This window comes from Ambystoma mexicanum, chromosome 11, assembly GCF_040938575.1.
Source record: "Ambystoma mexicanum isolate Mex_15411 chromosome 11, UKY_AmexF1_1, whole genome shotgun sequence".
NCBI classification, from domain to species: domain Eukaryota; kingdom Metazoa; phylum Chordata; class Amphibia; order Caudata; family Ambystomatidae; genus Ambystoma; species Ambystoma mexicanum.
Window position 1 is genome coordinate 402403620 of NC_090934.1, and position 22096 is coordinate 402425715.

Below are 22096 nucleotides of genomic sequence, written 5' to 3' on the forward strand. Positions count from 1 at the left end.
AGGTCCTGTTTTGGTGCAACTGCTGGATTCATCACAGATAGTTCTAGGGACAGTGGCGGGCTCGACTCAATTTAAATTATTGACCTGGAATGTCCGAGGGCTTGTCAACTGCCTGAAGGCTCTGAAAATGCTCAATCATGCCAACAGGTTAGGGGCTAATATAATTTTCCTGCAAGAGACTAATATGGTGGAGTTGGTTGCCCAGTCTTGGGGTGGGCAGCGCTATTATACATCATACTCCATCAGGGCACAAGGGGTGATGATCATGATCCATAGAACACTCCCTTTCTCCTGTCAAGACCTGTTTGTAGATGTGAAAGGCAGATATGTGCTTGTATACGGACTGCTTTGCAAGAGGTAAGTAGTGCTGTTAAACTGTTATGGTCCTAATATAGATGACCCAGATTTTTATGTGAAGTTGGCAGGCCTTTTGTTGAGATTCCTGGGAGAGGTCATTCTGTGGGGGCGGGGTGTGATTTTAACACTATTATGGACATGTCCCTGGACAGGTCGACCACTGGTCCCCGAGACTTAACGAAAGTGGCACAAGTTCTCCGATACGGGTTGAGGGATTTGAATATGGTCGATGTCTGGCGACTGCAACATGGAGCGGAGCAAGAATTCACATATTACTCTGCAGTCGACAACATTCCCGCATAGACATGTGGTTTCTCTCAGATTCTCTGCTGCCTGAGGAAGTGGACTGCGTCATGTATCCTAGAACTTTCTCAGATCACGCCCCTTTAATTCTGGTTATTAACTGGTCTACGGAGGGTCGCCCCAGGCTTCCATGATGCTTTAAGCCTGAGGCGCTAAGTCCTTGCTTTTGAGCAGAGATTGCGTGATAACACTGATGTCTTTTTTTCACAGAATGTGGGGTCAGTTACGTCAGTAGTAGTGTTGTGGCAGGCGTTCAAGGCCTACGTTCCGGGCAGTGGCCATGTCAACTGAGCATGGAGTTTTGAGGGAACTTAGGCGGGATATGGCGGTGGCTGAGGCATGGCTGAAAGACCTCCAGGACCGCTATGCCAGCAATCCCATTCCTAAGGTGATATCAGAAACCAAATTTGAGTTAGATACATTTTGAGATCTCTCCCAGAGGGAGGTGACATTCTGAGACCCTTGATGGCACACCGATAAGGGGGCAGGCAGATAGACCTGGACGTTACTTGGCTCAGTTGATACGAAGGGAGGCGAGTAGGGGGCCAATTACACAGATCGACACTGACGATGGAACAAGTGTTTGCTCGGAGAGGGGTTTAAATGACGTTTTGCTCCTTTTATGAATACTTGAACCGGCCCATGGGTGAGGCATCAGAGGTCGAAATCGGGGAATATCTTGATGCAATCCCCACCTCCTTGATATCTACCGAGGCTTCAGGAGCACTGGAGTCTCCTCTCTCGGCAGAGGAACTGAAGAAAGCGATTCTGGAACTCCCCTCTGGGAAGGCACCTGGCCCCTAGGGGCTAGTGGCAGAGTTCGATAAAAAGTTCTGTGATATTCTGGTCCCACACTTACTTCAGATGTGGGAGGAGGCCCTGAATATAGGAATTCTTCAGGTGACAGTGCGCGAAGCCATGATCACGGTTATGCTGAAACCGGATAAAGTAGTTAGTGCATGTGCATCATACCACCTACTGTAATTAACGTTAATGCACAAGCTATAATAGGGACACCTTAACTTGTCCTTTAGAGTCATTTGATTGATTCCCCCCAGGCCAAAGACTTGGTTACCTCCCTCAAAATAATCCAATACAGCTTGGAAATAACTACCAGGATGTTTTTTATGTGAAAACCTAACTTCAGTTCATGGCTCACACCTATGTATTGTCTTGAGCATAATTGCTGAAATAACTGTCTTGTTCTTATGCTCATGCACTAACAATGTTATGACTATGCACAATAAGTTTGTGAACTATGTCTATAATTTGCTTTCTGTTTCACTCCATTTCGAACATGTTTGCCAACCTAGAGGCAAGTGTTGGTTTGTAAAAAGCACCAAATATTAAGGGAAACTGTACCCTTACTCTACCTCTTTGTTTTGACCTTAGCCAAATAAATAAGCTAAAAATCAAACTTGGGGTTCCTTTTGTATTTACATCTCATATAATTACGAGTATACAGTGTCTTTGATATTCAGCATGACAAATGAGATAACATTTGCAGGAAATTATAATGCAAACTGATGTAAATGTATGTGGCAGGACGCCACCATTTTGTTTCAAATACTTGTAGCTCTGAAGTCCTACCACTTGCTTTGAGCAGTCCCTTCTGTTACCCACTTTTAAGATATAGCACAAGCTATAATAGGGACACGTGACTGGGAAGGAAGGATATCTTCCCGACACGGACGCCTGAGCCCTTTGTTATTGTGTACTGTTGGGGACGAGCTGCGCATTTTGGAAAGCACCGAAGCAGCATTTCCATTTGTCCCTGCCTTGAAGTGGCCGCACTGCGAGCATTCCGCTCTTGCCGCCTAGAGCCCGCACACAGCTGCCAGAGCGGGGAGGAGCCTCAGTGTGTCACGTGGTGGATCACGTGACTGGGAAGGAAGGATATCTTCCCGACACGGACGCCTGAGCCCTTTGTTATTGTGTACTGTTGGGGACGAGCTGCGCATTTTGGAAAGCACCGAAGCAGCATTTCCATTTGTCCCTGCCTTGAAGTGGCCGCACTGCGAGCATTCCGCTCTTGCCGCCTAGAGCCCGCACACAGCTGCCAGAGCGGGGAGGAGCCTCAGTGTGTCACGTGGTGGATCACGTGACTGGGAAGGAAGGATATCTTCCCGACACGGACGCCTGAGCCCTTTGTTATTGTGTACTGTTGGGGACGAGCTGCGCATTTTGGAAAGCACCGAAGCAGCATTTCCATTTGTCCCTACCTTGAAGTGGCCGCACTGCGAGCATTCCGCTCTTGCCGCCTAGAGCCCGCACACAGCTGCCAGAGCGGGGAGGAGCCTCAGTGTGTCACGTGGTGGATCACGTGACTGGGAAGGAAGGATATCTTCCCGACACGGTCACCCTCGCGGCGTAAGCCCTGGTGGTAGAAGGGCTGGTGCTGTTTGGCTGTTTGGCGTGGGCGGCAGCGAACTGCAATATAGAGACTGCAGAGCCTGCATATCGAGGTGCTCTGGTAAGTGGCGCACCACTCGAAGGATTTTAATAACACTTAAAAGTGATTTGTGGACTGCTTTTATTAGTTTTATTTTGCATTTATAATCAAACTTACAGGATTTACTGACCAGCTTTTCTATCATGCAGTCAAGATTGCCGTCAATAACAATGGCCTTGCCCCCAAAATCCCAATTGGCACGCAACTCGTGCTCACGAAATTCTATAGCATTAACTGTACAACATCCACCACTGTCTTTGTGCTCAACGCCAATAGCCAGCAGAACGCGCAGAGGTCGCAAGGCTGTTCCTCTCGGGCCTCCTTTGCAGGACATTCGACAATTTTATAAAGGATGCGCAAAGCCGCAAGTTTTAAGTCTCCCAAAACCTTTGCCCATGGTTCATATGGTTCATGATCAAACTTTTGTTGATTTAAATGTTCATCCTGTTTTGTGTAATGATACCAAAGATGTGCCAATAGTCACCAAGCTAGCAACACCTATTTTGCCTGGGCCGGTTCAATATGGTTCCCTTTCGGATAGCATACTATTACACAACATACCTTCTTCTGCTCCCATTCCACCTGCAGGAGCTCAAACTCCTATTGCTGCAGCAAAAAATGTTACTGCAAATTTAAATTTGAGTCATGCTGACCTGTCTTCCAAATTACTTTCTGCGGACGTTTCTCCTCGTCTTTCTGAATCTCCCATTATGTTCTCAAATTGTGAGTCAAATTGTTCTGCTATTGATGCTTCTTATCTTGCTCCCACCCCACGACAACATCTACAATCCCCAATTTTATCATGTAAGGTGGACTCAGAAATGACAAATAAAAACTTGGTCAACCTGACATTAGCTGCCATGCACACCTCACTCCAAACATTAACAAAACTATTTGACTCGTGGACAGATAAGTCCATTGAACATACCCAAAAATTAGACAAAATTTTGGAATGGCAGGAGCATGCACCTATTTTATTTTCTAAATATGCTAATGTGCAGAAAGTATGTGAAACAAGTGATATGCCTGTAGTATTGAAAGCTTCTTTAGGTACCCAAACTTCTGGACCATTGCAAACTTCGGTGAATCATCATACTGAACATAGTACACCACCCAAATCTTTTTTATATTCTGCCGTCCCATACATTGAAGGCATAATTCACAGCGCCGTGGTCTGTCCAAGTGCTTTTGCACAAGGTCAACCCTCCACTCAGACTGACTCTGGCACCTCATCAACCGCTAATGTCCCTTACGAAATATTCACAGATAGAGCGCAGACAGGTGCTGGTAAGGGGGTTCCTATCAAGAGGGCGGGGTCAAAAATAATAAAAACAAAAAAAACAAAAAATCAAACTATCACCAATCTAGACCATGCATCCAAAACTAAAAATTTTATTCGCCAGATTCATTTGCCTAAAAAAAATGCTTTAATTGCTGCTTCAGCAGTATCAAAAAAATATCAACAAATGGCTTTGTTGCGCACCTCGACCATTTCCCTGACTAATAACTCCAAGAGTGCGCCAACTGTGCCGTCCTATGCCCCTTTGGATGCTCTGGTGACAGCAATTAATGCACCTAAATTATTAAACCCTATACCATTAAATGAAAGAGATATTTCCCCGAATCCCTCATCCTCTAAAGTAAGCAGTCCTTCATCAGAGTTCCATCGCATGGAACTTCGGCGGGCTGTTGATGCCTATATGTCAGATCAGGGTTTTCGCAAACATGAGACTGTTCCTGTAACTCAATCAATTCAGAACAAACAGGTAAAGACCGTGGTTGAACAAAATCGTCAACCTGCGAGTCACCCACTGTCTGCCTTTAGCGAGCCCAAGGCATCTTCTATCAAGCATTGTTCTGAAACTAATATTTTGCCCATGCCCTTATCTGATAAGTCTGGGAGATCACTCTTGGCTGAAATCGTCCCTGAATTATTCACCCTACTTAAAGCCGCGATTTCTAAGGATCTTCAAATGTCACCCAGTACAGCTTTAACTAGTGACAAAAAACCTACCTCTAGTCACTCGGTTTCTTTGGATTCCAATAACAAATCCAGTACCATTCACCCCCCTCCAAAACGTTTAGCTAATTTCTGTCTAGTCCTAAAATGTAGATCGTTGCCATATAAGCAGTTCGTCCTGAACAGAAACTCTATTCTGAATATCTTTGCAGACATAGTGGCACTTGAGGACATTAGTTCGAACGATTTAACATTAGTAGATTTTTTTGACAATTCTAACTTACATATTGTGAGACTTTGGATGCAATCTCGTGTAATCCAAAACGCAATATGGTTAGCAAGAAAGGATCTGTTCGATCTTGGTTTCGAAGTATATTCTGAATTCAATCTTAATCCACAGGTTGCTCAACAGCAACATTTCCTGAGTCAGTCAAAACATGTTACACATGAAAGTCATTCTTATGGGTTTAAAGATTCTAGAGCTCTTATAGGATCTGAATACCAACAGTAACTAGATCAAGCTCTGACCCCAAGCGAATTCACATGTTTAAGTTGGAACTCTAGGGGTTTCTCTCACCTCTTGAATAATGATCTGAGTTTACTAAGCAAATACAATCTGATACTGTTACAGGAAACCTGGCTGACCAACACGCCAATTTGGGACACACATGATGTTTTAATGAACACTGCTAGTAAGAGTACTTGTGGTAGACCATATGGTGGTCTATTAACAGCCATTCAAGCGAACACCAATACCAGTCTCACTTCTTGGTCATCACCCAATCCCTTTATTCAAATGTCCCGGCTCAATTTGGTTGCCACCTCGTATGCCATTATAAATGTATACTGGAATCCGGCGGGGATAACGGATGAATGCTTTCTGAATACGTTGAGCGATATGATCAGCCTCATTTGTCTAGACAATACAGTACACAAAATTTTGATTGCTGGTGACCTAAATTTGGATTGTATAGCTGGGAAAACCTCAAATACCCAATTTAGAACCAAGAAATGGTTACAATTTGTAAAATATCACAATCTTTTTAGACTCAATGGTGCGTTTAAATCCGATATCCCCCCGGGTTCAACGTGGCATAGAGGGCAGTCTTCCTCCATCATAGATTATATGTACATGAATCTTAGTTGTTTCTCCGATGTGATAGACTTCGAAATTATAAAATCTGATGTGAGTGACCACAATCAACTGACGGCCAAATTTTTGTTTAAGGGTGTCCCAAACTCACAGAGAGATAAATATCAACATTCTCAATTAACCTCTAATAATGCAGGTAACAAAGTAAGATGGACGGACAAAGCTTTAGACCGCTTTTACACACAATTGAATCACGAAGCTAACAAAATCCAACTGAACGTGGTAAATTCTAACATCTGTTATTCTGACATGATTCAAGTTTTTCGACCTGTATTGCCGAGCACTTTATCTAAATCTAAGACCCGTCCTACCTTTCTTCATAATTTCAATTTGGATGTCAGAAATCATAAGAGATTATTCAGACTTCAAAAAAGGGAAGCCATGAAATTACCTCATAGTATGCGTCATAGTCAGCTAACAAAAATTAAAACCAGTTACAGAAACTGGATTAAATCCAGGCGTGCCACATTATACCATCTTGACAGCCAACTGTTATTGGCCACTATTCAAAGCCAGAACATTGCTAACACCTGGTCCCTGCTCAATCATGCCACTATTGGGCCACAGGTAATAGTACAAGCCAATGAAGTCACCGAGGCAGACTGGATTTCCCATTTCTCAGCCTTATACAGTATTCCAAAAGGGGGTTCTGCACCATTATCTGACAAGTTCACGACGAATTTTCATCTAAATTTTGACTTGGACGATATTCGCCTGTTTTTTAAGACGTCCAGTCGATCTGGTGCCTGCGGCCCTGATGGTCTATCTAACAGAATGTTTAAAGATCATCCAGAAATCTGGGCCAAAATACTATTTCAAATCTTCTCTATCATTATTAAAACGCAAACTTTACCCCCTTCCTGGACTCACTCAATAATTATTCCTATTTTTAAGAAAGGGAACAGGAAAGATCCTACATGTTACAGACCCATAGCGTTATTGGACGCCCCCGGTAAGATCTTCTCTCGTCTAATTTTAAGAGAATTTCAAAAATGGACCATGCAGGCTGGACTTAACGATCCTTTTCAAGCAGGCTTTGTGGCACAAGTAGGTACTATCCCTAATATTTTTACCTTAAATACACTTCTTTCCGAGCATACTGTTCAGAGACAGTCTTTGTTTCTAGCCTTTGTTGACTTTAAAGTCGCTTTTGACTCAGTCGACAGAGCGCTTTTATTTTCAAAATTAATCAAACACAATTGTCCCTCTTCTCTGACATCATTAATAGTTCTCCTTCACACAAATACTACCATGCAGGTGAGACTTGCTCTGGGGGGCGATTTGACGGCCAAATTCACAACACACAGAGGATTGAAACAGGGGTGCATCTTGGCCTCCTCTATATTCAATTTCTTTATCTTTGATTTGGGTATTGCTCTCAAGCAGATAAGCAGTGACTCTCCGACAATGGGTTTGACCAAAATCCAATATCTCCTTTATGCAGATGACCTGATCCTCATTTCAAAAACTCAAAGTGGTTTACAAAATCTTTTAAATGGTCTGGAATCGTATGTAGATACAAACCACTTAAATATAAACATGAATAAAACACAAATAATGGTTTGCAAATGGCACTTGGGAGCGAAAGTCAAACCATTTAGATGGAAATTGCACAATTCTGCCCTTGACAAGGTATCCATATATAAATATTTGGGGATTTTGATCACCGACACCCCTGCAAACCCCAGTCAAGATATTGAACTAAAGGGCAAACTACAGACTTTAGTTGCACAGGCCAAAATAGTAATGGGCAAATTCGGCAAATTTACAATAAAACATGTGGTAACTTTCTATATGCAGAAAGTCCTTCCAATCTTAACTTATGGGTCAGAAGCCCAAGCCCCCAAAAAAGAACTTTGGTGGGATAGATTGGAATCGGCCTTCTGGAAGCAAGTACTACATTTGCCGGCAAGCACCCCGCTACCATTGATAAGGTTTGAACTGGGCTCTCTTTCCATCTTCTCATACGTCACTTGGAAATACTGTGCATTTCTCCGAAAATGTCTTCTTTCTCTTAATCGTACAGACATTTTGGGCAAAGTGGCTGTCCATCTATTAAGCAGAGATCGAATGTTCACCCAAAAATGGTGTAAGGCAACTTTAAATGCACTAGCTGATGCATCAATTTCGCTGGAGCTTTTATTAACAAATGAAAGCAGTGCAAGGAAAAAAATTCAACATTATGATTGGTGTACCAACCAAAATAAATGTTTAAATTATAAAGACTTCAAACGAAATTTATTTGGTCATAAACGTCATAGTGCTATGGCTGATTATTTGGTCAAATTTCCATGCTCTAAAATACGTCAAAAGCTGCTTCGTTTTCGTCTGAATTTGTGGCCAACTCGAGATGTCCTGTCTCGTAGAAACTTAATCCCGAAGGCTGATAATTACTGCCGATTTTGTAAAGTTTTAGACCAAAAAGAGACCTTGTAACATTGTATAGTGTACTGCCCTCAACTGGCGGCCACTCGTATGCTATATTTTAAAAATTATCTGGAAGACCAAAACAGGTATATATACAAAGATCTGTGGCAATTCATCTTTTCATCACCTAAGCTAGTCATAAAGATAGCCACGATACAATTTTTGGATGCTGCATTTCCTGCTAAATGCTATAAGCTTCAGTCAAATCCTATTGAATATCAAAAAGAGTATCAATTGAGCAGCCTTGATTGTTGAATCCATTTACTGCACGTGCTGCTGCTCTTGTATAAATATGTTGGTAAATAATCATGAAATGCAATTCTTTTGTATGTTGAAAATTTGAAAGGTTGATTGTATTAACCAAACAAATAATAATAATAAAAAAAAAAAAAAAAAATAATAGGGACACCTTAACTTGTCCTTTAGAGTCATTTGATTGATTCCCCCCAGGCCAAAGACTTGGTTACCTCCCTCAAAATAATCCAATACAGCTTGGAAATAACTACCAGGATGTTTTTTATGTGAAAACCTAACTTCAGTTCATGGCTCACACCTATGTATTGTCTTGAGCATAATTGCTGAAATAACTGTCTTGTTCTTATGCTCATGCACTAACAATGTTATGACTATGCACAATAAGTTTGTGAACTATGTCTATAATTTGCTTTCTGTTTCACTCCATTTCGAACATGTTTGCCAACCTAGAGGCAAGTGTTGGTTTGTAAAAAGCACCAAATATTAAGGGAAACTGTACCCTTACTCTACCTCTTTGTTTTGACCTTAGCCAAATAAATAAGCTAAAAATCAAACTTGGGGTTCCTTTTGTATTTACATCTCATATAATTACGAGTATACAGTGTCTTTGATATTCAGCATGACAAATGAGATAACATTTGCAGGAAATTATAATGCAAACTGATGTAAATGTATGTGGCAGGACGCCACCATTTTGTTTCAAATACTTGTAGCTCTGAAGTCCTACCACTTGCTTTGAGCAGTCCCTTCTGTTACCCACTTTTAAGATATAGCACAAGCTATAATAGGGACACCTTAACTTGTCCTTTAGAGTCATTTGATTGATTCCCCCCAGGCCAAAGACTTGGTTACCTCCCTCAAAATAATCCAATACAGCTTGGAAATAACTACCAGGATGTTTTTTATGTGAAAACCTAACTTCAGTTCATGGCTCACACCTATGTATTGTCTTGAGCATAATTGCTGAAATAACTGTCTTGTTCTTATGCTCATGCACTAACAATGTTATGACTATGCACAATAAGTTTGTGAACTATGTCTATAATTTGCTTTCTGTTTCACTCCATTTCGAACATGTTTGCCAACCTAGAGGCAAGTGTTGGTTTGTAAAAAGCACCAAATATTAAGGGAAACTGTACCCTTACTCTACCTCTTTGTTTTGACCTTAGCCAAATAAATAAGCTAAAAATCAAACTTGGGGTTCCTTTTGTATTTACATCTCATATAATTACGAGTATACAGTGTCTTTGATATTCAGCATGACAAATGAGATAACATTTGCAGGAAATTATAATGCAAACTGATGTAAATGTATGTGGCAGGACGCCACCATTTTGTTTCAAATACTTGTAGCTCTGAAGTCCTACCACTTGCTTTGAGCAGTCCCTTCTGTTACCCACTTTTAAGATATAGCACAAGCTATAATAGGGACACCTTAACTTGTCCTTTAGAGTCATTTGATTGATTCCCCCCAGGCCAAAGACTTGGTTACCTCCCTCAAAATAATCCAATACAGCTTGGAAATAACTACCAGGATGTTTTTTATGTGAAAACCTAACTTCAGTTCATGGCTCACACCTATGTATTGTCTTGAGCATAATTGCTGAAATAACTGTCTTGTTCTTATGCTCATGCACTAACAATGTTATGACTATGCACAATAAGTTTGTGAACTATGTCTATAATTTGCTTTCTGTTTCACTCCATTTCGAACATGTTTGCCAACCTAGAGGCAAGTGTTGGTTTGTAAAAAGCACCAAATATTAAGGGAAACTGTACCCTTACTCTACCTCTTTGTTTTGACCTTAGCCAAATAAATAAGCTAAAAATCAAACTTGGGGTTCCTTTTGTATTTACATCTCATATAATTACGAGTATACAGTGTCTTTGATATTCAGCATGACAAATGAGATAACATTTGCAGGAAATTATAATGCAAACTGATGTAAATGTATGTGGCAGGACGCCACCATTTTGTTTCAAATACTTGTAGCTCTGAAGTCCTACCACTTGCTTTGAGCAGTCCCTTCTGTTACCCACTTTTAAGATATAGCACAAGCTATAATAGGGACACCTTAACTTGTCCTTTAGAGTCATTTGATTGATTCCCCCCAGGCCAAAGACTTGGTTACCTCCCTCAAAATAATCCAATACAGCTTGGAAATAACTACCAGGATGTTTTTTATGTGAAAACCTAACTTCAGTTCATGGCTCACACCTATGTATTGTCTTGAGCATAATTGCTGAAATAACTGTCTTGTTCTTATGCTCATGCACTAACAATGTTATGACTATGCACAATAAGTTTGTGAACTATGTCTATAATTTGCTTTCTGTTTCACTCCATTTCGAACATGTTTGCCAACCTAGAGGCAAGTGTTGGTTTGTAAAAAGCACCAAATATTAAGGGAAACTGTACCCTTACTCTACCTCTTTGTTTTGACCTTAGCCAAATAAATAAGCTAAAAATCAAACTTGGGGTTCCTTTTGTATTTACATCTCATATAATTACGAGTATACAGTGTCTTTGATATTCAGCATGACAAATGAGATAACATTTGCAGGAAATTATAATGCAAACTGATGTAAATGTATGTGGCAGGACGCCACCATTTTGTTTCAAAAAGATTTTCAACAAAGCAATAGCGAATCAACGCAGCCTTTTATGACCCACCTTATACATAGTGATCAGTCAGGGTTTATACCCGGTACGGCTACTGCACTGAACCTTCCGCAGTTTTACAAAGTAATGGCGCAGGTGCCCTCCAACTCTAACTCCTTAGATATGCAGAAGGCATTTGACATGGTGTACTGGCCAGACCTGTTTGCAGTACTCGAGAATGCTGGGCTTGGCCTTAGTTTCATATTGTGGGTTCAGCTGCTTTATACGGACCCAATAGCGAGAGTCCTTACTAACGGGATGGTATCATCACCCATTATGCTGGGGGGCGGCACCTGTCAGGGGTGCCTGCTGTGTCCCCTTCTGTTCGCACTTGTCATTGAACCCTTGGCTGATCCGACTCTGGCATGCTAGAAGCGGGCTATGATTGGGCAGTCCACCAACGCTAATCTCATTATATGCAGACGATATCCTGCTTTATATTAAAGAGCCGACTGACAATGCGGGGGCGGTCCTACAAGCAGTACAGGACTTTGGTAGCTATTCAGGCTTGCATCTCAATAGAGATAAGTCTGAGGTGTTTTCGTTGGCTACATCTGGGCAGAGACAGTGGGGCGGGCATGGGCTGCGATTGGTGAGCAACTCTTTCAGATATTTAGGCATCACGGTTCACAAGTCGGCAAAGGAGAGTATAACTCAGAATTATACCGCGTACAGGAAGCAGTTGGTGCCTGAGCTGACGCATTGGGGAAAGGTGCCGATGTCGGTGATGGGGAGCCTCTCCATAGTGAAAATGCTGATACTTCCGAAATTATTATACTTGTTCAACAATATCCCGGTTTGGCCTGGCAGGTCAATCTTTCAGGAACTGCAATCATTATGCACATCCTTTGTGAGGGGCAACAGAGGGGTCCGTATGGGTTGGAAGGCTATGACCCGACCATGGGCGGAAGGAGGTCTCAGAGCTCCCCATTTTGAACTCTATTACTTAGCAGCAAAAGGGCTTTTCGCTTCCTACCGGGAGGATCCTCAATCTGCCGCCACATGTGGCGCTTAGAAGGTGGCGGTGGCGGGCACAGCTGAGCTACGCACTTTGATGTTCAGCACTACATATGTATCCTGCGGGCCCTTAGATCCACTGCCCACTACACAGTTGGGCATGTGTTAAACTGCAGCGATTACGGGGGCTGAATACCCATATGACAGGGGGCTCCTTTATAGGCTCTTGCAAGGCTGTCGACTACCCTGGACTGTTCCATCTCGCTAAGCTAGAATGCTGTGGTTGTTACTACTTTCGGGCGCATGCATGTACATGGCAAATGTATTGACTGGGAAGAATTGAAGTTATGTTGGCGAGTCCCCTGTGCAGAGGCTACACTACTGGCGGATGAGAACTGCGTTTCGGCTGTGGTGGCCAGAATTCCCGAGCAAGCCTGAAATAAGCCCAGCCGAGTCATATATACACGAAATTGCGATGGGAGGTTCCATAAAACGGGTGTCAATGCTGTATGATCACTCACTGGGTATATTAGTACGTAAGGGCCCCGCCAGAGGCAAATGGGATCGCACCCAGAGTATGGTATTCACAAACAAACAATGGCTGCGACATGTGTGTTAACCAAAAGAATCTTTAATTCATAATTTTGAATGTTTCAATTCATGGTTTTGAACAGACTTGATTACACCCCAGCAAGGGTTCGCCAGGGACGTCATTTCACCAAATGCCAGGGCTAGCGGAAGTGACATCACACGACCCTTGACCTCTGATGGCCTCACAGGAAGTGATGTCGTTTGACCCCACCCCACAGTGACGTCACGGGAAGCGACGGAACACAGCCTTTCACCCTTTGACAAAACAGTTGGTGGCATCACATAGCATACTATAAAAAAAATATGGTTATGATATCAATGTAATGCAATAAACATTTCATACAAGAATGGATCACCATATGTATCGTTAATATCAGTGTGTATAGGCCCATATTACCAAATTACTGTGAATGCAAGCAGACGTCCAAGGTCAAATGATAATAATGTGTTTTATATATACACCACTTAGGCTTAAGGGCTTTATAAAGAAGAAATATACATACAATATCACCCAACCTGTGTTGGTACTGATTTATCAACCTCAGAAGGATGAAAGACTGAGATGGCCTTGCTGGGATTTGAACCTGCAACTTGCAGATTACACACACATCACAGCAGCGAGCGCTCAGCACACTGAGCTACCTTACCGGCTATAGCTCTCTTACCGGCTATACGAAAATGAGCAATTACATTTCTGAATGTTCTCAAAGTCAGAAAGCAAATTACACTCTGTAGGGGATACCATTAAACTGGTAACTGAGATTTAACAGCAGGTCAGTTAATCTGCAGGTCTGGTGCAAAATTGGAAGCCTGGGTGGATCTACTTTTCAGGCTTCAGAGGTTGGCAAACATACCATTGGGAGGGTTCATAACGGTGTATTTAGATTTAGAGTAGCGCAGGCAAAACAGCGCACTCACGCGGCATCCTGTACTCTGGGCACTGGTTACCTCATACATGCAAACTAACACCCTGAACAGCATGCCATGGAGATAGGAAAGATAGATACATTACAATAACGCATTAATTGCAGTACAATTAAATCAAGGGCCAATTAATGTGCTATGGTCAAACATTTCTACACTGTACACAAGCTTTTAGGCAAAAGGATTTTGTAACCGAGGACACTGAGATGGAATATCTTGTGATGATCGTAACAGAGACAACAGCAGAAAAGATCATGCTATGACTGCAACTTGCGAAAAGCAACATAAATCCGAAATGGATGCTTATTCAACTCTAAATGCTTTTTGGGGTTTTTTGTCTGCATTGTGAATTTAAGGGGTTAAGGGGCTTAAGAACAGACTAAATCAGCGATTTACCCCCTGAAGTGTGCCTGAAATAAACCTTTAATGAGTCTAGCAATTATTGTATAGAATTCCAGAAAGCCAAATTATTTGTTAATCCTGTTCTTTCTTATTTAGGGTCACTGCTCAAAGTGTTACACTTCTGGAATCCCCTGTTTTTTTTAAGTGGGCTGAACAAGAAGGCCAGCTACTCCAGAAAAAAAGAGCCACATGGCGCTGGCCAGAGCCCAGGAGCTTCAATTAAAAAAAAATGTTTTAAAAAGTTTCTTTTCTAGGGGTAGCAAGGGAGACCTCTGGGTTCACAGGTGCGACCCCTGGCAACCCCCAAATGACGTCCCTGGCAGATGCCCCAGGTGTTCCGGCGAGGAGGCCAACCTGTTACATATGTTTTATGCGTGCCCCGTCTCCAATCCAAATGGGATGGGGTATGTGACATATTGACTGAAGTGACGTGCCATGCAGAGCCAGTCTCACAGGTGGCCATACTATTGGGTATCACGAAACCAATGGCTGAGGAGAAACGTAGATTTCTCAATCTGGGACTTTTATTGGCTAAGAAACAGATCGTGCTTAGCTGGAAACAACCTGGTGCCCCCTCAGCACAAGACTGGTTGATCGATCTTACATGGGCAAACGACATGGAGGAGTTGTATGGAACATTGTTATATCCACAGAGTAGACTCAAAGACAATTGGTCAGACTTTCGCCGCTATTTAGCTGAGAATGCAGTATCTGTGCCTGGATTGTCTAGTACTGCAGTAGCGCCCATGTCATGGTTCTAATTGTGTACTGAGTGTTGCCTTATCGTTGCTGTCAAGATCACTGTGCTGCTTCTGTGTATATGCTGTCACCAAGTTAACGAAAAATAAAGCTTTTTTTAAAAAAGTCGTTAGTAAAATAAAATTGACACTTCTCGAGAGTTAAAAAAAACAGTAACTTGCAAAACTGGCCCACTTTGGGCAAACAAACTGGCCCACAGTAGGACATTAGTCAGCACTTCGGGCACTGCCCTTTAGACCATTCTGCATATGAGCAATTTCTGGCATTTGAGGGGTCTGGGGACAATATTTGTATTTAATTGTTGAGGGGGACAGTGCATAAAACGTTTGGATACCACCGATGTATAAGGAGTATGTTCATGAGAGACCCTAAGCATATACAGGAAATGTATAAGGTGTCCGAGGACAAAGCACTCAAGGCATCATGCAATGAGATATGTGTAGGCTATGTGCAAGTTTCCAGTGGCCATCCAGTTCTATTTTAATTTGTCATTCTGGGACTTGTAGTTTTCCTAAATTTCAATTAGGAAAGAAAAAATATAAGTCCCAGAACCCAAAGGGAGGAAAAAAACAGGTCTCGCGCATGGCCACGGGAAACTTCAAAGCCCTAGCTTTACCAGGGGCATTACACAGAGGCAGAGCTCACGTGACAATGCACGAGAAGATCACCCAGTCCCCCTGGTATCTGAGTAACTTGAGAGCTCTAAACGAGGGTGTTTAAGGCAGGGTCGGACTGGGGCATAACATTGTCTCGGGCACCAATGAAAAAGTGGCCCAGAGTTAAAATGAATATTCATTCCTTTTGTGAAGACTGTTTCAGTAGTACCCAAGGGGAAGGTTGTTGATAAAATGTGATGCAAATTGTGCATTTTAAAGAATATTTATTCAGTAACATTGGTCAAAACTACTAGCCGAAGGTGAAGTAACTCATCAAACTGACCCACATTGGCCAAAACAGTGGCCCACTTCTTTGACCAATAAAACGTGCCCACACTAGCATTTTGTGCTTTTGGTTCGGGTATTGCCCTGTTGCCCTATAGGCCAGTCCAAGCCTGGTTTAAGGTATGCGCAAAGCTCGGCAAGGGAGTACATGATGGACGATGTGTATGTCGTGCGTCCAAGCGGAGCACGAAAAGGAAGGCACATGGATTAACATGGGGTTAAAAGTTGAAAACATAAAGGGTGCATCATGTACTGAATTATGCGTTTCATAGGACGCACCGGACGCACATGCAGAGCGTGTAAAATGACATCGATAAAGAGCCGCTGTAGCCTACCTGGAGGGTGTAGCAGTTTGATCAGTAAAGGCAAAATGAATCTTTTAGATGTAAAGTCCCCCTTCTGCCTCCCTCTTCCCCACCGCTCACCTGAGGCAGGGGTCTTCTGACAGGCAAACACTGTTCAGTGTCCACTCCCAGGGCAGAAAGCAGAGGAACAGCGAAAGAGGAGGAAGTGCAGCGCCAGTAGAGCAAGGGCGGGGCGAGGCGGGGACGCAGCAAGAGACCGACGTGGAGCAGAGCCAAAGCAGGAAGGGGGACATAGGTCAGGGTGAAACGTAGAGAATGCGACTGAGGCTGGAGAGGGGGAGAAAACGCAGAGACCGGGCCTCGGCTGAAAGTGGTTTCGAGGGGCCTTAGATTGTAGGTGAAATTTTTCAAGCACTACCCCACCCCTCCACCCATTCTTGGAAGGTGGGGCAGTGGGAGAGGAGTGGGCGTGCCGAGGGGCGTGGTCCCAGGCAGGGGCGCAACAGAACCTACATTTGGGGTGGGGGCTAAGTGGTGATGGGAGGGGCCATTTAAAAAAATAGGCCGTGCAAACTTGGATGCTCCGCCCCCACTGTTCCCCCATCCCCTATGGTCTGGTGTGGGGACCAACTATCAAATAGTATATTTTAAAGCCCAATATGCAGAGAGGGATGGAAGTCTTTCCTGAAAGTACCAGCTTTAGTTTTACTGCGTGTGTTCAAGTATGTTTTTCTGAACAAACACAGTCAAACTTTAACACTACCAGTTGCGGGTAAAGGCTTCCATCACATCTCTGCCCAGAGGACTAACTTTGCTGAAAATGTTGGGGGGGACATGGCATCTGAAGAAAAGGTCCCCCAGCCAAATTAATGGGGACAAAATGGTGTGCCATGAAAGTTGGGGGGGGGACAAATACCCCTGTGCCCCCCTAAAATTACGCCCATGTCTCTGCTTAACAAAATGCAAGTGCGCATATCCAGGAGTGCACCTAGGCTAAAATGTAGACGGGGGCTAACCCTTCACATTTTGGGAGAGGCACTAGGGGCATCTAACTTCATTACTCATTGTAATGAGACTATTCTAGTGCAGCTTCAATGTGACAATCAGTTAATTATCTCCTTTAAATCTGAAAACACCCACTTTTTGCAGATCCTGAAGGTCCTAGAAAGTGTGAAAATGGCAGATGGCGTGCAATGAAAGACTCAATATCATAGCATAACAGGACATTGCAAAGTTTGGGGCTGTACGCTGGATAACAGGGGACAAAATGTAATGTTGGTTCAACCCCGGATAGTCTGCTATAATAGAATCTCTGCTGCACTGACTGGCTGGTGAGACTATGGGCCTCATTACGAGTAGGGCGGTAAGGGATACCGGGCACCGTTAAGGAGACCGGTGCCGGTAATCCCTTACCGCCCTACTACGAGTTCCCTTAGCGGGTCCCTCCTTCAACGTCTGGTTTTACCAGGCGTTATGCAGGGGACCCACTAAGGGACTTCAGAGCTAATAACGGTACCGCAAATTGCAGTACCGTTATTAGCTACTTCCCCATTCCCATTGAGCCCTAAGGGGGAGCCCTAAGGGGGCTCAAATGGGAATGGGAAATGGTATTTTCAATGGGGACTTACCGGTCCCGCAAAGGTCGGACTACACCTTTAAGTCCCCATTGAACGAGACCGGTGCCGGTACTGTTATTGGAGGCAGTCATGGCGCAAATAGTGCCATGACTACCTCCAATCTCGGAATGAGGCCATTTTTCTGCCTGTCAAATCAAGTGTTACGAGACTGGGGGAGGGACCAGTGCAGCAATAATGCAATTCTATGTGACAGTAGTGGAGCCACTAGCAGAAGAGCACCAGGGTACACCAATTTGTCCCTACACTTATTAAAACGGTCTTAATGTAAGGGTGTAAATGTAATCCCTTATAAGCACCCCAATTTTTGCAGTTGAAGTCAGAGTGAGATTACATTATTTTCCCGGGATCACACACTTGCGCTAAACAGTGAAGCAGGGATTTTAACCCACTCTGCAATTGGAGCACGGCCACCTTTTTCCACGCTTTTCTTGGAACAAATATTGAAGTAAAGTTTTGGGTGTCAAGACCTACAATAATACTGACCTATAGAGTTTACTTGCAAAATACACAAATTGCATATTAAAGCATCATGACAACATGTAAATCCTTATAGCAGCAGCATGTTGGGCCGAAATAATATCAGTGTACCTTTATTTTCCACATCTAGAATGGAAAACCTCAAGATGCAAAGGGCAAAATATCTATTTACCCACTTTATTTTCTGCGCTTTAAGACACACAATAAAATGAGGTGTGTAATAGCCTCACTTAGGTTTGAAGATTCGTCACAAACCTCCAGCGTGTTGTTATTTATGGTTTATAGAACATTCAACTAGGGACATCAAAGCAAACTTTACATTTTACCATATCAAGCTATTAGACATTATGGGTATGAACAAGTATTTCAAGTGGTGCTTTATTGTGTTGCTCGCTTTGACTGTCACAGATTTGCAAGGTGACTGGTGGTTTTCAGTTTGAAATTCACCATCATGCATAAGAAAGGCTATGCCGCTGATGACAAAAGAAACGTGTTGTCAAGTTCATTACTCAGCCTGTGTGTCTCAGGCGGGCTGTGACTGGGGAAAGGGCAGTGCTTGATCATCCGAGCCGAGCAGATTGTAGATGTGACTTGGAAGAAACAAAATGTGCCTAGGACTATGTTCCTGATCCTTTGAATTGTTAAAGGACACAGAAGCCAGGCCCCTCATCTAACATTTCGGGGGAGGGCTTCAGCCTGGTCAGCTCAATGACGTTTCCGCCTGGTCCTAGGCCAATCCCTTTACAGAACCCAATCCTGGTGATTTGCATAAAAGCAAAGAGCATTATGAGAACATTAGTATGTCCAGAATTTGAATTTTGAAACGTCTTACTGTGATTCAGAAAGAAACTCTTTTGAAAGAATAATGGAAATTGGGAGTCTGTAGTTTTAATTGGTCACATTGATCATCCTAAGGAAAAGAAATGTCTTTAAATAGGGCATATATTAGGTCTGTACAGCTACAACAAGTGAGGTGTTGGCTGTGTCTCTATTTATAAGCACATGAAGTGTTCTTTTCTTGAAACATAGTTACTCACATGTAATAACTCGCCTTCAGGTCAGATCTCGCTGGGAGAATCCTGTTCTGAAGCTGAGTTGTCACCCACACACACACGCGCAGCCCATGCTTCCTCCAGCAGTCTGCTTACAGAAGACTCGGCAGTGCTGCAGTCTTCTCGCGAGTGTTGCCCCTGACCAGTGCCCCGTCCTGTTCCGACACATTCTCTGCACCGGGTGACATTGAGAGGTGCCAGCGGTGTAATGTCCTATGTTTATGTTGCAGGGACAGGCAATCGATCGCCTGTCCACTTTCACTGTTTGCTGGGGTCGCAGCCGACCACGTATTTGTAGGCAGGTTTTCGTCAATCTGTGCCAGATTAATAAAGAAGGTTACACGGCTACATTCAGGCGCCTGTGCTCATTGCGTATCATGTTTCATTAATGTCATCCGCAAGTAAGCATTCAACAATGGCGACGAAGGTGATACATCTGAAACATGCTGTGACATACCTCTGACCGTGCTTGCAGAAATCACGCCCGAGGTAGCCTGCCAGTGCCACCCGCAGCCGCATCACAGAGACAATCAAGAGCCGGGCTGCCACCCGTGAGCGCAGCACCATTGCTGCTGCTGCTTGTCCCGCTCTGCTGCGAGCCCAGTTTTTGGGCTTAAACACGACGTCGGCGTCCGGGAGAATTCCCACATCACGTCAGAAAGCCTGAAACAGGCATTTGGAAGGACATGGTATTAGGCACAGAGGTGCAACTGGCCAACAGTACGCGGACCCTGCCCTGTGCCCATACTTCTGATCCAGCTGGCTCATCTGGCATGTGAAGTGTGCCCAGCTCCACATTTACTCCACTCTGCATCCCCACGTGGGCGACCTCAACGTGCAAGGGATAGTGCATGTGGCCAGGAAGGTCCCACCTCACTAGCCAGTACCAACCACTGCTGCTCACAGAAAGGAGGCATTTGGACCACAAAATAAAGGTGAGAGTGCACAACCAGCCCTCTTCCCCAGAACCACGACACATAGTACACAACCATCATGTCAGAGAATAAAGTGATAAGTAGCTCCTCAAGCCCATCGTCAAGCTCCGGGTGCCCAGTGATGATGGGGGATACGAATTTTTGCAACTACAGGCAGTACAGCCCTTTGACATTTTCGGACACTAGTAGTCTAGCACCCCAGTGCAATAGGTGGCTCAAGGAACTCAATGGGCCTCATTACGAGGTGGGCGGTAAGGGATTACCGGCACCGGTAAGGGCACCGGTGCCGGTAATCCCTTACCGCCCTACTACGAGTTCCCTTTGCGGGTCCTTCCTTAACGCCTGTTTTTAGAGCTAATAACGGTACAGCAATTTGCGGTACCGTTATTAGCGCCTTCCCCATTCCCATTGAGCCCTTTGGGGGCTCAAATGGGAATGGGGAATGGCCCTGGTGAATGGGGAATTACCAGTCCCGCCAACCTTGGAATGGACCGGTAATTGCTCCATTCACCACGGCGGAGTCGGAATGAGTTTGGAGGCAGCCATGGCGCTAATAGCGCGTGGTTACCTCCAACCTCGTAATGAGGCCCAATATCTACATTGATGCAACAGGTGTTAAGGAGGAACGCTGCCACTAATGCACTTGCTAGGTCCAATTGTAAGAGACATTGGGCCTCATTACGACCCTTGCGCTCCCGGATTGAAGGGGGCCGTTATGGGCCCCCTTTATTCCGGGAGCGCCTATTACGAGGTTCCCTTTGCGGGACCCGGATCAGACGTCTGGTAAAACCAGACGTCTTTTCCGGGTCCCGCAAGGGGAAGAGGGAGGTAACAACGGGACACTTGTAATGTGCCCGTTGTTACCTCCCTCCCCATTCCCATTGAGTCCTATGGGGGCTCAAATGGGAATGGGGAATGGTTCCTGGAAGGAGGACTTACCGGGTCCTCCTATGTCAGAATGAACCGGTAAGTCCCCATTGCAGGAACCCGGTTTGGAGCCCGGTTTGGAGGCAGCCATGGAGCCTCCAAACTCGTAATGAGGCCCATTGTGTTTAAAATGCCAGAAAACTCAACGGACACATTTCAAGGTATCATTGATTCACTGAACAATTTTTTTTCTCCTCTAAAAAACGTAGACTATGAATGCCACATATTCCATACATCCACACAAGACAAAGGAGAAACTATGGACAACTTTGTCATGAGATTACGCAAAAAAGCAAAATATTGCTACTTTGACCACTACTCTGAAGACGAGGCCTGAAAATCCCAAGCATAGGCAGGATGTGAGTCAGCCGAATTTAGGAAGAAATTACTGCAAAAGAGCAGGACATTAGATGAAATTCTACAACTCGCCAGAGCGGACACGGCACTGTCCATGCAGACTGAATCATTGAGCAATATTAAAATTATGCAGACAGCCTCCCCGGCATTCCTGTGTCAGGTGAGATCGTCTGAATGTAGTCTGGACCAGAAGAAATGCTATCGCTGTGGATACAAATTTCCCCCCGTAGGACCGTGCCCAGCCATAGGACACAACTATTACA

General features: G+C 44.0%; 1 protein-coding gene across 3 annotated transcripts in view; it reads right to left on the reverse strand.

Annotated features, from left to right (window-relative positions):
- The window catches only part of LOC138503444 (para-nitrobenzyl esterase-like), a 344471-nt gene extending 324328 nt beyond the window's left edge, over nucleotides 1-20143 (reverse strand). Inside the window, exon 1 of one of the 3 annotated variants that reach the window (XM_069623187.1) lies at nucleotides 20072-20143. The gene's annotated coding sequence lies outside the window, so the exon portion shown is untranslated. Of the gene's footprint in view, nucleotides 1-16478; nucleotides 16861-20071 lie in introns of those variants that run through there. The other 2 variants (XM_069623185.1, XM_069623186.1) reach the window with 2 other exon arrangements.
- Nucleotides 20144-22096: the final 1953 nt, after the last annotated feature.